At 42.0% G+C, this 15,731-nt stretch overlaps 1 long non-coding RNA gene across 1 annotated transcript; it reads left to right on the top strand.

Annotated features, from left to right (window-relative positions):
* Nucleotides 1-10,758: 10,758 nt before the first annotated feature.
* Nucleotides 10,759-12,295, top strand: LOC133794059 (uncharacterized). The gene is made up of 3 exons (XR_009875106.1): nucleotides 10,759-11,117; nucleotides 11,650-11,686; nucleotides 12,139-12,295. It is a non-coding gene; the product is annotated as an uncharacterized LOC133794059 (long non-coding RNA).
* The last annotated feature ends 3,436 nt before the right edge of the window (nucleotides 12,296-15,731 follow it).

The raw sequence follows: 15,731 nt of genomic DNA, 5'->3' as shown, positions 1-15,731 counted from the left end.
CCGGACCTCCATATTGGTTTCCTCTGCTTGTATGCTCGGCGTGCGTAGCCGCTCAACTGGCACTATATTTAAAGTGTCAGCATCTTTTGCACTCGCGAGTTTGGCTAAGGCATCTGCGTTTGAATTTTGAGCTCGAGGTATTTGCTGGAGGGTATATTTTTCAAATTGTGCCAACAGATCTTTTGTTTTGTTTAGATAGGCCACCATTTTTAGGCCTCATGCTTGATACTCCCCTAAGACCTGATTTACTACCAGCTGTGAATCACTGTAAATATCCAGCATTTTTATGTTCATATCTTTGGCTAACCTTAACCCAGCGAGTAGGGCTTCATACTCAACTTCGTTGTTCGAAGCGGAGAAATCAAACATAATTGCGCAGTGAAATCGATGCCCTTTTGGCGTTATCAATATCACTTCTGCTCCTGCGTGGGATTCGTTGGATGATCCGTCTGTGAATAACTTCCACGAAGGAGCTTCAACTTGAGGCTCAGGCGCACTAGGCTTTTCATCCTGCTCGCTGTCTGGGAGTTTAGTGAATTCAGCAATGAAATCAGCCAAGACTTGTCCTTTTATTGCTCCTCGCGGTGAGTATGTTATATTGAACTACCCGAGTTCGACTGCCCATTTCAACAAACGGCCAGCAGCCTCTGGCTTTTGCAAAACTTGCCGAAGGGGCTGGTCAGTCAAGACTGTGATTGGATGGGCTTGGAAGTAAGGACGTAACTTCCTTGAGGCCAAAATTAGGCAATAGGCTAATCTTTCAATGGGAAGATATCTCAATTCAGCTCTGATTAACCTCTTGCTCACATAATACACCACCTTTTGTATGCCTTCTTCTTCTCTCACTAACACCGCACTAGCAGCATATTCGGTGATCGCCAGGTATATGAACAAAGTCTCCCCATCTACAGGCTTCGATAAGACGGGAGACTACACCATGTGGGCTTTTAAGGTTTGGAAAGCCTGTTCGCAGTCTTCAGTCCACTCGAACTTCTTGTTGCCCCTAAGTAGATTAAAGAAAGGGACGCACTTATCTGTTGATTTTGAAATAAATCTACTGAGCGTGGCAATCCTTCCAGTTAAACTTTGCACATCTTTGATCTTTACTGCGATTTCATATCAATCAGGGCCTTGATCTTTTCGGGATTAGCCTCGATTCCTCTCGAATTGACAATGAACCCCAAGAACTTCCCTGATCCTACTCCGAAGGAACATTGGAGAGGATTTAGCTTCATTTGATATTTGTTCAGAACATTGAAACACTCTTGTAAATCCTTCACATGTCCTTCTGCCTTTTTTGACTTCACCAGCATGTCATCAACGTACACCTCCATGTTTACCCCGATCAACTCCTTAAACATGTGGTTAACTAGTCGCTGGTAAGTTGCACCAGCATTTTTCAATCCGAAGGGCATTACTTTGTAACAGTATAGCCCTGTATCGGTCCAAAAGCTAGGGTGATCCTCATCAAGGGGATGCATACTAATTTGATTATACCCTGAGTATGCATCCATGAAGGAGAGGATCTTATGGCCTGCAGTTACATCGACCAGCTGGTCGATCCTTAGGAGTGGGAAGCAATCTTTAGGGCAGGCTGTATTAAGGTCTGTGAAATCCACACAGGTCCGCCATTTTCCATTCGGCTTGGGAACCAGTACTGGATTAGAGACCCACAATGGATAAAACGCCACCCTGATGAACCCATTCTCCTTTAGTTTTTCAACTTCCTCCTTCAAAGCTTTTGATCTATCTTTATCGAGCAGCCTTATTTTCTGTTGCACGGGTGGAAAGCTTTTGTCGATGTTCAGGACATGGCTGATGACTGCAGGATCTATCCCAACCATGTCTTTATGTGACCAGGCAAAAACTTCCTGGTTCTTCCTCAAAAATTCCACCAGTGCGTATTTGGTTGTTGTTTCTAAATTTTTACCGACCTTTACAACTCCGGTCGGAAACTCTTCGTCAAGCTGGACCTCCTCAAGGTCCTCGACAGGTCCTATATCTTCTTCAAAATCCCCAAAGCGAGGATCTAAGTCTCTGTCCTCACTTTGGGCAACACCCTTTTTGGTGACTTCATCACCTGATTGGGCTTGTACATCAATGGCCATCTGCAACTTTTCTGGGGGAGCACTCCTCGACATACCCTTCTTGGCTTTAGTGATTGAGGAATTGTAGCACTCCCTTGCTTCCCTCTAGTTTCCCAATAAATGTCCTACCCCTGCGTCTGTTGGGAATTTCATGGCTAAGTGCCATATAGAGGTGACGGCCCGAAGGTCGACCAGTATTGGCCTTCCGATTACTGCATTGTAGGCCGAAGGACAATCAACTACTATAAAAGTAGTGAGTAATGTCCTGGTGGCGGGTGCAGTACCTGCTGTTACTAGAAGCCTGATTGACCCTGTTGGAGCGAGTCCCTCACCAGAGAAACCATAAATTGTTTGGTTGCAGGGCTCCAAGTCCTTGACAGACAACTTCATCCGTTCCAGCGAAGATTTATACAGGATGTTAACTGAACTTCCTGTATCTACCAGTACTCTTTTCACCATCATGTTGGCTATCTGAACATCCATGACCAGCGGATTGGAATGTGGGAACCGGACATGCTGGGCATCAAAATCAGAGAAAGTTATTGCACCGTCCTCTGTTCAAGCCCTCTTTGATGCCCGATCCTCCACAGTCATCATCTCGATGTCCTGGTTGTGACGTAGGGTCTGAGCGTATCATTCCCTTGCCTTTCCGCTGTTTCCCGCAAGGTGCGAGCCTCCACAGATGGTGAGTAAGGTGCCAGCCATGGGATCAGGGTGTAAAGGTGGCGAGCGTTGGTGTATAGGCGCCTGCTCGTTGCCACCTGGAGCCTCTCGTTGGGAAGCTCCCGTGGCCCGCACATATCTCCTCAAGTGTCCTTGTCTAATAAGGAACTCGATTTCATCCATCAGCTGGTTACACTCGTTCGTATCGTGTCCGTAATCATTGTGAAAATTACAAAACTTGGTTGTACCCCTTTTTGAAATATCCTTTCGAATGGGAGCAGGTCTTTTGTAAAGCACACTGGAACTTGTGGCCTGATACACCTCTGCTCGAGACCCGACAAGGGCGGTGTAGTTGGTGAACCTTGGCTCATCATGATTGCCCTTAGCGCGCTTACTCTCGGAGGTAGAGGGTTCGTTATGGGGCCTCTTCCCCCCATTCTTACCGTTGCCATTCCCATTGCCTTTGCCTTTGTCGTTGCCGTTGGGATTTGACCCATTGGCGGCTTTCGCGGGGTCTTTAGTCCCCTTATCTTTATTTGGGGTATTTCCCTCACTGTCAATTGCATCCTCGAGCTTGATGTATCGATCAGCTCGATCCAAAAATTCTTGGGTGGTTTTAACCCCATGCTTCCTGAGGCTACTCCAAAGAGGTGTACAGCGCCGAACTCCTGCAGTTAGGGCCAACATTTTGCCTTCGTCTCCCACTGTTTTGGCCCCAGCTGCTGCTCGCATGAAACGCTGGACATAGTCTTTCAGTGGTTCTCCTTCTTGCTGGCATATCTCGACCAGCTGGTTTTCCTTAGTTGGGTGCACACGACCCGCATAGAATTGTCCGTAAAACTCCTTTACGAACATCTCCCAAGATACAATACTTGCAGGAGGGAACTTAAAGAACCACTCATATGCCGCATCAGAAAGTGTTGCAGGGAAGATCATGCATTGAGCGTCTTCGGACACCTTCTGAATGTCCATTTGTGTCTCGAATTTGTTGACATGAGATACCGGGTCAAAATACTCGTCAAAGTTCGGAAGTGTGGGCATCTTAAACTTACTGGGGGTTTCAGCCATTGCGATCCTTTGTATGAAAGGAGTGCCCCTTCTCCTGTCGTACTCGATATGATATGTTCTTCCCCCGACCAGTTGTTGCACTGCTTGGTTCAGGGCATCTATTTGGGCCTGAACGGCCTCAAGAATTGCCGGGGCTTCTGGTGCCAGGGGAATGTACTCGTCGTACCGTTCTCAGAGGTCGTTGAGTACATCCCTTAGATTGTCATCCCTTCTCCGCTGCTCGCTGGCTTCGAGCCGGCTAAAGACATTGTTTTGTCTAGGCTGCCCCCCAGCATTATGTCCTTCATGACGATTTTCTCTAGGTGGGGGGCTTCTGCCTCCACCTCTCTCCTCGTTCCTCCGACCAGCGTTCCCTCTGCCTGAGACAACCTCATTGTAGCCGTGGCCATCTCTGAACCTCGATTGGCTATGGTGGGACCGACTGTTTCCTCGGTTGCCTCCTTGGGCTGGAACTTCCCGAGCGTTAGGGGGAGGCCTGCACTGGTCGGTAGGTCCCCGTGCATTATCATGTCGTGGGGGGCCCCTGACCGTAGAGCCTGTCTCTGAGTTCCTTCTGTTACTAGAAGGATGCTACCCCCTGCTCAGTGGGTGCGGCTCTTCATCCCTCGGGCGTCTAGGGCTGCAGGGCTGCTGCCCAGCCCTATTCTGCCTTGGATGTGGGGAATTGCCTCGACCAGCCTGGGATGGAGGCTGCGTCTCAGGGTCCCTAGGTGGGACATCATCCTGAGGCATTGGCGGCTACTCCGGCCTTTGAGGGCTTGTTGGCTGTAGAAGAGGGCTAGGATTGGGACCTCTTTGACGTGGCCCATTTGGGGGTTGGTCAGGCTGCGAGGCAGGCGCAACCTGATTCCTAGCCAATTGGAGGGCTGCTTCGAGGGCTACCATGGCATCCCTCTGACGACGGTCCATCTCCGCCTGTCTTTCACTCAGCTCTTGGCGCTAGCGCTCTATTTCTCGTTGCTGTCACTCCATGGTCTCCGCAGTACTTTCTTGACTGGCCCTCAGATTGGCCAATTCATCTTGCAATACTCCCAGAGTAATCCTCAACATTTCGAAGTCCAGTTCCTCCTCATCAAACTCCAAGTGTGGCTCATTCTCAGCCATGTTTAGAGGAGGAGGTTGAGATGGTGCAGTGTCAGCAGCCTACCCAGTCTTCCTGGTTGTCTTTGTCATTAGTACTTCAACCACCTCGTCTCAAGATCTCAATGAAAGATCCAGAATGTTGACCCTCATTTTGGTCAACTGACACGAAGTCAAAATGCTTGATGTGATAGAAAGTATTGAAATAAATCTAATGGAAAGAAAAGTAAACGACACAACAAATTATAGTGGTTCGGCCCCACAAATTGGTAATGACCTACATCCACTTAAGCCATTATTGATCTTGCTTCTCAAAGGAGTGATCAAAGAACTAGGGTTCTTCGAGTTTCACAAGCCTTAGAGGGATGAATAATACAACTGAAAGATAATAGCTAAAATTCTCTTCTAAAGCATAAACCAAAATCAACCCAAAAGTCCTTCCCTTGAGCTATTTCTCTCTATTTATAGGCTCAAGGAGGATTACATGAATTAGTTACAGATATTGATTCCTAACTAATCGGATAATCAGGTATCATGGGAGATCATTTCGGATATGATTACAATTGTACAAGATTATCTCAAAATACACGAAGTACACGACCAAGCTGGTCGTATATAAAACCCAAATGTTGCGCCAGGGGAATCTCCCTGGTCGATGGTCGAACAAAACCTCTGCCAGGTGTCAGCCACGTGTTAAAAATGTTTGCCACGTCATCCACACCTGCTTTTTGGATAACAGGTACTAACCAGATACAAGATCCACCTTAGAGAATACCATCTTACTCACTAGATGAGCCTTTAAATCTTATAACTCTACTGAGCCATTTCAAACAGTGCCCTAAAACCTGTTTCCATTCCTGACACCAATCCATTTACCATTCTATCTCTTCACATAAAGGAAACCCTGGAAAAACTCCTAGAAGCACATCCAGAAACTCACAGACTAGTCCAGTCTGTCCTGACCCCACTGGCACAATCTAAGTGGTTTCCACCACACTAGCTAAGAGTTCCATGCATCTCTCTGCCATAAAACTCTAGCTCTCAATATAGATGTCATCAGCATACCAAATCTATGCATAGTGCCAACTGCCACAAGGCTTTCCGTTCCCAAGCCCAAGAGCTACTATCCTTTCCTTGTAATTTAAAATTGCCCCACACTTACTTAACCCATCCATATCCCGGATCATCTCAAAATCAATCATAACCAACCTTATCATATCAACTGATGAGTCATTTTCATCATAATCCAACTCATCTCTTAAATCACCAATACAATATCACTTTTCCCATCATAACATAACCATGCAATCTGCATAATAACTTTATGCCTCTCTATATGCAACAAACAAAGGAACATCATGGCACCAAAACCAATCAGCATAACTCAAAAATCAGAACTAGAAAACTGACCAGCCACCCCTGAGGAACTAGTCTCAGTCTCAGACTCTGACTGCCTCGGAATAAACACTCGAGCTGGAGTCGAGCTGTCTATCCTCTTTTGCTCATCCTCTCTTAGCCTTGGGCAATTCTTCACAATATGCCCAACCATGTCACATGCGAAACATGCCTTTGCTCGGCATTCTCCCAGATGACGCTTCTTGCACCGAGTGCAGAATGGATAAATTTTCTTCTAGCTTTCATTCTTGCTTGCTCCAATAAGTGGAGGTACCACTATCCGAGCTCTGTGCTCCCTAGCACTCTTCTTCTCATCTCTTATGCTCTCAACAGCAAGAGCCTTTTCTACCACCTGAGCATAGGTAGAGATTTCATGCACTGGGGAAACTCTAATGCCCCGAGCTATTCCAGGATTCAATCCCTGAATAAATCTTTCCTTCCGAGCTACATCTATGGGTACCTTTTCAATAACATCCCTGCATCAGTATTAGTTGATTCTGGAGCTACACACTCATTCGCATCAGTGCATTTAGTTGGTAGACTGAATGGATTACCTGTTGAGATGGATACAATTTTTAGTGTAGCACTACCCTCCGGGGAAGTGCTATACTCATCTCATTGGTATAAGACTATACCAATTACAATCAATGACAGGGAACTATATGTTAACCTGATCATTATCGACATGAAGGACTATGACGTCATTTTAGGAATGGATTTCCTAACAATGTACAACGCTAGAATCGACTGTAGTAAGAAAGAAGTCGTTTTTGCACCGGTTGGAGAAGAAGAAGTTCATTTTCAAGGGAAAGAGAAGCGAACCCCTTCACCGATGATTTCTGCAGCAAAGGCAAGGAAATTATTAGCAAACGGATGCACCGGATATCTAGCAATGATTTGTGACATCTCGAAGGAGAAGCTTGCGCGACCTGAAGATGTTCATATTGTACGCGAATTCATGGAAGTATTTCCAGAAGATCTTCCTGGAATTCCTCCCGATCGTGAAATTGAGTTTGAGATCGAGTTGTTACCTGGTACAACTCCGATTTCAAAGGCCCCTTATCGCATGGCACCTGCCGAGCTGAAGGAACTAAAGACTCAACTGGAGGAACTTTTGGAAAAGAAGTTTATAAGACCCAGTCATTCACCGTGGGGAGCTCCAGTACTATTCGTGAAGAATAAGGATGGTACAATGAGAATGTGCATTGATTACAGGGAGCTCAACAAAGTGACGATTAAAAATAAGTACCCGCTACCCAGGATTGATGATTTATTCGACCAACTACAAGGAGCGGCAGTATTTTCAAAGATAGACCTTCGTTCGGGATACCACCAGCTCAAGGTGAAGGAACAGGATATTCCCAAAACAGCGTTTCGAACTCGTTATGGACATTACGAATTCCTGGTGATGCCATTTGGACTAACCAATGCTCCTGCAGCTTTCATGGATCTCATGAATAGAGTATTTAAGGATTTCCTAGATAAATTTGTCGTTGTTTTTATCGATGATATCCTTATATACTCAAAGTCAGAAAAAGAACATGAGGAGCATCTAAGATGTACGCTGGAAACTCTCAAAAAGGAACAATTATATGCCAAATTCAAGAAGTGTGAATTTTGGCTCGATAAAATTAACTTTTTGGGACATGTTGTGTCAAAAAGTGGCATTTTGGTGGATCCAGCTAAGGTAGAAGCAGTAAAAGGATGGTCCCAGCCAAGGAATGCAACTGAAATAAGAAGTTTTCTGGGCTTAGCTGGATATTATCGACGATTCATAGAAGGGTTTTCCAAAATCGCAACCCCACTTACGGCACTCACCAGAATGAATAGTCGATTCATATGGACGGAAGCTTGTGAGAAGAGTTTTATGGAATTAAAGAATCGACTAACTAATGCCCCAGTCCTCACCATCCCGAATAGTAAAGACGAGTTTGAAATTTTCTGTGACGCTTCAAAGATGGGATTAGGAGCGGTGTTGATGCAAGAAGAGAGAGTAGTAGCTTACGCCTCCAGACAATTAAAGGATTACGAGAAGAACTACCCCACACATGATCTAGAGTTAGCTGCGGTAGTTTTTGCCTTGAAAATTTGGAGACATTATCTCTATGGAGTGAGATGTAAAATTTTTACTGATCACAAAAGTCTGAAGTACTTCTTTACCCAGAAGGAACTTAATATGAGACAAAGAAGGTGGTTGGAATTAGTCAAAGACTACGACTGTGAAATTTTATACCACCCTGGGAAAGCCAACAAAGTAGCGGATGCATTGAGTAGAAAGACGTCGACAAGCTTGATGTTCCTTCAAGCCTTGTCCAAACCGCTACAAGAAGAAGTAGTAAGATCGGGCATAGAAGTAGTAATCGGAGGATTGTCCAATCTGACGTTGCAGTCGACTCTGCTGGAGGAAATAAAAGAAGGTCAAGAATCAGATCCTCACCTGACCGAGGTCAAAGCAGAAGTCAAAGAAGAAAAAGTGAAGAATTTTAATGTTTCTGACGCAGGAATATTAAAATTTAATGAAAGAATTTGCGTACCTGCAAGAGAGGACATTAAGAAAAAGATTATGAATGAAGCCCATAATACTCCATACACGGTACACCCAGGCTCAACAAAGATGTACAGAAGTTTGAAGGAACACTTTTGGTGGCCTGGCATGAAGAAAGACGTAGCCCAATATGTAGCTCGATGCCTTACTTGCCAGAGGATTGAGGCAGAACATCAACGACCTGGAGGAGAACTTCAGCCCTTGGAAATACCAGAATGGAAATGGGAGCAGATTGCAATGGACTTTGTTATTGGACTTCCACGAACAAGCAAAGGATATGATTCTATATGGGTCATCATCGACCGATTAACAAAGTCGGCTCATTTCCTTCCGGTAAAGGTGACGTACACAGGGGACCAGTTAGCGGAAGCTTATGTGCAAGAGATAGTACGATTGCATGGAATTCCAATTTCCATAGTGTCAGATAGAGACTCAAAGTTTACTTCGAAGTTCTGGCAAAGCTTGCACAAGGCTATGGGGACAAGATTGAAATTTAGTACAGCTTTCCACCCACAAACAGATGGTCAAACAGAAAGGACTATACAGACTCTTGAAGATATGCTAAGAGCGTGTGTCCTGGACTTTGAAGGATCGTGGAGTAAATATTTACCGCTGATTGAATTTGCCTATAACAACAGTTATCAGGAAACCATAGGAATGGCACCCTATGAAGCGTTATATGGGCGGAAGTGTCGATCTCCTATCCATTGGCATGAAGTGGGTGAAAGAAAGTACATAGAGCAACAAACTGGACCAGATATGGTGACGTCGACAACGGAAGTTGTTCGGAAAATTCAACAGAGGATAGCAACAGCCCAAAGTCGACAAAAGTGCTATGCAGACAAACGAAGAAGACCATTAGAGTTCCAAGTTGGAGAAAAAGTATTTCTGCGGATAACACCAATGAAAGGTGTTATGAGATTTGGACAAAAAGGGAAATTGAATCCAAGGTTCATTGGACCTTTTGAAATACTAGACCGAATTGGAAAAGTGGCCTATAAATTGGCACTGCCACCAGAGTTGTCGGATGTACATGATGTATTCCATGTGTCGATGTTGAAGAAATACATTCCTGATTCCAGTCACGTATTGAAACATGAAGTTATCCAGGTGGACAAAGACCTTACTTATGAGGAAAAGCCTGTCCAAATTTTGGATCGAAAGAATAAGGTCTTAAGAAATAAAGAAATACCTTTGGTCAAAGTATTGTGGAGAAGCCAGACAATAGAAGAGGCTACGTGGGAGCGAGAGGACGAGATGAAAGCTAAATATCCCGATTTATTCTAGATTTTCGAGGACGAAAATTTATAAGGAGGGTAGATTGTAACTCCCATTTCTTTCTACAAATACATTACAACAATTATGAAAAATAAGAGAAGATATTTTTTTTATTCATACTTTTGAGTGCATTACAATGCTAACCGAATGTTAGAGCTATTAAGTAAAGTGGAAGAATAACTAATGAATATGCAACTATAACATTCATGGGCATTTCATTAGTATAATACCCATAGAATGATGCTAAATACAAGCAAACAATCACTAAAGTTATGAAAAATAAAGAGAAATTCATGTTTTGATGATGAATTTTATCTAGAAGGTTAAGAGATGAAGAAGTTGTGCAAATAAATGGTTGAAGGAACAAGTATTTATAGGACAAAAACTAGCCGTTTATGACCGTTGGTGAATAGTGATCATGACCGTTGGGGATATAGTTGTTTTTCTATTATGGGATTTTTAACAATTCTAAGTTGTTGGAGTAACTAACATGTGGGAATAATTAATTTATGGGTGTTAGAGAAACATTTTCAGAAAAGTTTGTGAGTCAAAAATGTTAAACTAAGTAATATAAGAAGATTGGGAAATTTTCTTTTTTTTACTATTCACCGGATACTATTCATAGTGGGTCCCACAGTGGGGTCCGCAAGGGTCCCACAGTAGGGTCCACATGGGTCCCACAGCGGGGTCCACCCCATGGGTCCCACATGTTGATGCAGTAGTGATATAGTGATGACTTAAGCAAATTACTATGCTTGATATTTTGAATATTTTATTATTTTACTATGCTTGATATTTTTAATATTTTATTATTTTACTATGCAGCATAGTAACCCAATGTTTTCCTATAAATAGAGCCTTTCAGAATTCATTTTGAATTACGAAAAATCTTTCTTTCTCTCACTCTGCCTAAAATCTTCTTAACACTCTTTTAAAGTTTTAAATCTCTAAAATCTAGGCGAAGTTCTGTTTGTAACGCTAGCCTACGAAGACCTTTTTGGGTAAGCTCCTTCCCGAGCCTTTCAGTTCAGTTATTTAACTATTTTTATATATAGATTATTTTATCATGCCGTTATAATGCCAAAATTTATATATAGATTATTTTATCCTGCCATTATAATGCTGAAATTTATATATAGATTATTTTACTATGCCGTTATAATACCAAAATTTATATATAGATTTCTTTACTATGTCGTCATATTTTACAATGCTAAAATTGAAATATGAACTATTTTTTTATGTATCCTCATAATACTAAACTTATATAGGCTATGGTCATACTTTTGACTATTATTATGGACTCTTATGACCTTATTCCCTATTATTATGGACAAGTATTATGACCTGGACTTTTCAGTATGACCATGACCACGACTTTTAGATCAGGACCTTGTCATGGACAACTATAGTATGACCATACGCCTGGACATAAAATAAGCACTAAGACAGGAAAAATGGGATAATAACAATATTAAGCTAACATTTCATAATGTAGATTTTATGTAATTTAATAGTTTGTGTTTTTATCAGGAAGCTAACAATTTCGGTTGTTTTATCAAGACGCAAGGTAAGTAGAATCCTCATCTACAATACAAGTATTTTATGTGTCTTATGTGCATTTATATGCTTTATATGTTAATCTGTCATATTGTTCTTATGCATAAGTTATTTTCAAGAGTGTTATATTATGCATAAGCACGCTTAATGTTCACAGACAAGTTATTGAAAACGTTAAAGTAGAGGTGCTGCTTGGGAGACCTAAGTCCCAAAAATGTAAGGAGGGAGATGTACGTCCCTATATGATGAATGTTTATGCGGGAAATTCCCTATTATCATGTTTATGTTCAGGTGGGAATGTGATTCCCTATGTAATGCCGGCAGCAGCATCCTCTAGGGCCCAAAAGAAAGGAAAGTGAAAGAAAGAAAATACATTGCATGTTGCATGTTTATTTTAATGCATATGAGGTAGTTATTCTGCTTACTGAGCCTTAGCTCATCAGTTAATGTTTTGTATTGTAGGTAAGAGGCCCCAAATATAAATCGTTGATGAGTATACGTGGAGCCAACATGACTGTACATATGGGGCTGACCTGAAGGGAGTGGAGTTCTGCTATGCTATTTTATAAATAAACAAGAAACTTGGTTTTATTATATTTCATTAAAAGTATTTTGTGAACTTTATCATTTACTTAAAGCTTTAAAAAGTATTTCATGAACTTTGTAATTTACACAAAGCTTTTCAATTTATCAGTTGGATACATTTTCATTTCTACGTTAAGGTGTAGTAACGCCACGAAAATGATTTATAAAAGTATTAAGATTTGTATGTAAGATAAAGTTTTTATCTAGTTGTGAGTATTGTGTGGTTAAGGTTATAAACATTATTTATGTATTGTTTAATAAAGTTTTTGTAAATTCAGAATTTCAGTATTGTCATATTTAGGTTAAAATTTGTTTTTACTCTATATATATGTATGTTAAGAAAGGAGGTCGTTACAGATATAAACTTGCTGATTGAATCTGCAGTCAATAACTTGACCCATTAATCATGATGAGCATATCAAGAGCTTTCCCCATGGGAACAATCTTACCACACCACAATTACAACCATTTGCAGTGCTATAAACATGCCCATGGCATTCATGCATCAATCATAATCCCTGCTTTTCCAACACTCACACCATGCCTCCAACTTCAGCATGCAAATATCGCATTTATATAATCACAGAGCAGGTAATCATATGATCACATTCATATATATATATATATTCACGGGGCATATAATCATATAGTCAAGAGCCAGGCTCTATCAGAATCTCATGCTCCCTAATACAATGTGCAAGTAAAGCATTTACATTCTATTTAAGCAGTTAAGCACATAAATACAGAACTAGCTACCATTCCCTGAGTGAAGCTATCTTCAGTGATGAGTGTACATGCCCAGCTTGTCTTTAGGAACCATAAACCTTGGCTTACTCTGATACCAAGTCGTAACGCCCTAAACTCCAGGGACCGTTACGGTGTGCCGTATAAACAGTGATAAACTCGCTAATCGAGTCATTTGTCCAAAATCATGTAACTAAGTATGATTAGCGATTTAGTGATTAAAAATTTCGGTTAAGATATAACGTTTCATTAGAACATTTACTGTATACATTGGGATCCCGAAAATATACTTTAAAGGTTTATTACAAGAAAATATTTACAACCAGCCGATTTAAGCAGCAAAACAGGGTTTAACCCTAGTTCCTCTTTCAACCCTAGGCCGTGGCGGTCAAGCAGCCGCATATGTACACATCGTCACCTAAGCTCTCCAAATCAAGGATGGTCCAACTTTCTTTTTCCTTTACTTGCACCACATAGCACCCGTGAGCCGAAGCACAGCAAGAAAACTCAATATGCCCATGAACAGTCATATCATGACATCAAATCATATCCGGCATGCCTAGCAAATATAGTTATATTCAAGCATGAAAATAACCTCAGATAATGCTAGGGAATCTAGGATAAGAAATCCTACCCTCCCGATTGGATGACTATCAAGTCAATCCTAATCAGATGAGTGATTTAACACTTGAGGTTCTGCTAAACCATACTGAATGACTGACAAGCAAGTCACCACGGGGCTCAACACCCACAGCCATGCCAATGATGATCACCATGATCATATAGAGCTTATAGCCCTGAGCAGATGAGTGAATATTAACGGGGCTCGGCACCCATAACCGTTTGACGGAATTGTCACCTGGGCTTTCCTGCAATGGCTCTAATCAGATGAGTGTCTGATGGGTAAGTCACTAGGCTAAACAGATAAGTGACTGATGGGTAAGGCATTAGCTTAAACATATGAGTGACTGATGGGTAAGTCACACGGGGCTCGACACCCATAGCCATGTGACTAAATAGTCACTGGGCTCGCTGGCCCTGGCTCTAAGTGACTAGCCTTTGGCTAGACAAGCGCTTTTAGTTTTCATCGAACTTGAGGTCGGTCCAGCATTAATGCTCATGTTGAGTCATCCAATACAGATGTCGATTAGATCTAATCTTTTATCGGCTCTGCGTTCATGACGATTATGCCGTTTCTGGCTCCTAGGTCAATAACACGCGACCAATGCCAAACTTGAATGATCAGGGCCACGCACAAGTAAGAAATGCTACCAAACATATATCATGTGTCAAATATCCAAGACAGGGCATCCAACATGCTTACTTAACAATTACTAGCATAACTAGGATCATGCACAATCACAAAGACTCAAGCTCTGAACATTCTCATATTCAATATTCAAGGCATGCCCTAATCACATGTTTCTCGTGCATCACATGCATCAAGAATAACCATGCATGTCATATACACAGGGTGCAATTTTCTTACCTCTGGTTCGAGCGAGAATTAGAACAAGAACGACCCTTGAGAACGATCGACCTTTTAACCTTTAGCGGTCACCTAGGAATAACCAAATATAACCTCCATTAATAAAAATAAACAATAATAGGATCTTGACCCAAACCCCACTCTCGGGACCCCGAAATGTACCCACACGGTGAGTAGATTCGATCCCGGTCCTTAAGGATTGAAACGTCGAGCCAAAAACCCTTAAAAACACACAAAACGGGATCCTGGTGAAACATGGTAGCCCCCCAGCGCTACCCACTAGCACCCCAGCACTATTCACAGAACCAAAACTGCCCCCAAGCATCCCTGAGTAGCGCTGTAGCGCCCCCTTGTGGGCGCTACAGTGCTACACCCAGCCTGAAGATGCCCAGAAACTTCTCCCTTCGACTCCAACATTTCCAACACAAACCAAAAGCTTCCCAACATCATTTAAACCCCCAATTGAACCCAAATTGTATTGCCCCGAAATCCCTAATGCGGTTTAATGGCTGGATTAGTAGGTCAGGAGGGCCATACTTGTTTAATTATGTCATTAAATGAATATATGCATGTTTATGTGAATTATATTATAATATGATGCTATGTACATGCATGTGGGTCCACAATTGTTTATTAAACTGTTTTGGCAATTTGGGCTGTTTAGAGCATAATTGTGTATTCGGGTGCATTTTGTGATTCATAAATGAGATCCCATCATTATGGAGATATATTCGAGCTATTTGGCATGAGACGGTCATATATAATGGATTAGCGGTTTTGTCATAACGGAGTCAATTATTGGGTAATAAGAATGTTTATTTGATGATAAATTGGGAGTATTTGAGATCAGGAGGAAATTCTTGAAGTTTTGACTATAATATCCTCGAGGGTGTTTTCGGGACCCCGAGCAATAGGTTTTATTTGAGGTTACTTAAGCTTGAAGTAGCTTGTCAGATAGAACCGTACGTTAGAAAACATTTCCTCTCTCCTTCGTTAGCTCATTTTACCGTTCGAAGCCTTTTTGAAGAAATCTCGAGTTCTAGGAGTTGGAATCAAGCGAGGATCGAGGCATAGCGATCCTAGGGAATATTAGAAGCGTCTTAACCAAAGGATTTGGCGGAAAACAACTCAATTGAAGGTAATCTAAGTTTAAGTTTTGAGTTTTTAGAGTTTCTAAGCTTTGAATTGGATTTTGTGAATCGTTGAGTTTTCAGTTCGTTTGAACCTTGGGTTTTGA

Source organism: Humulus lupulus, chromosome 8 (assembly GCF_963169125.1).
Source record: "Humulus lupulus chromosome 8, drHumLupu1.1, whole genome shotgun sequence".
In the NCBI taxonomy this organism is placed as follows: domain Eukaryota; kingdom Viridiplantae; phylum Streptophyta; class Magnoliopsida; order Rosales; family Cannabaceae; genus Humulus; species Humulus lupulus.
The sequence above is the reverse complement of the archived record's forward strand: the minus strand, read 5'-3'. Positions and strand labels throughout refer to the sequence as shown.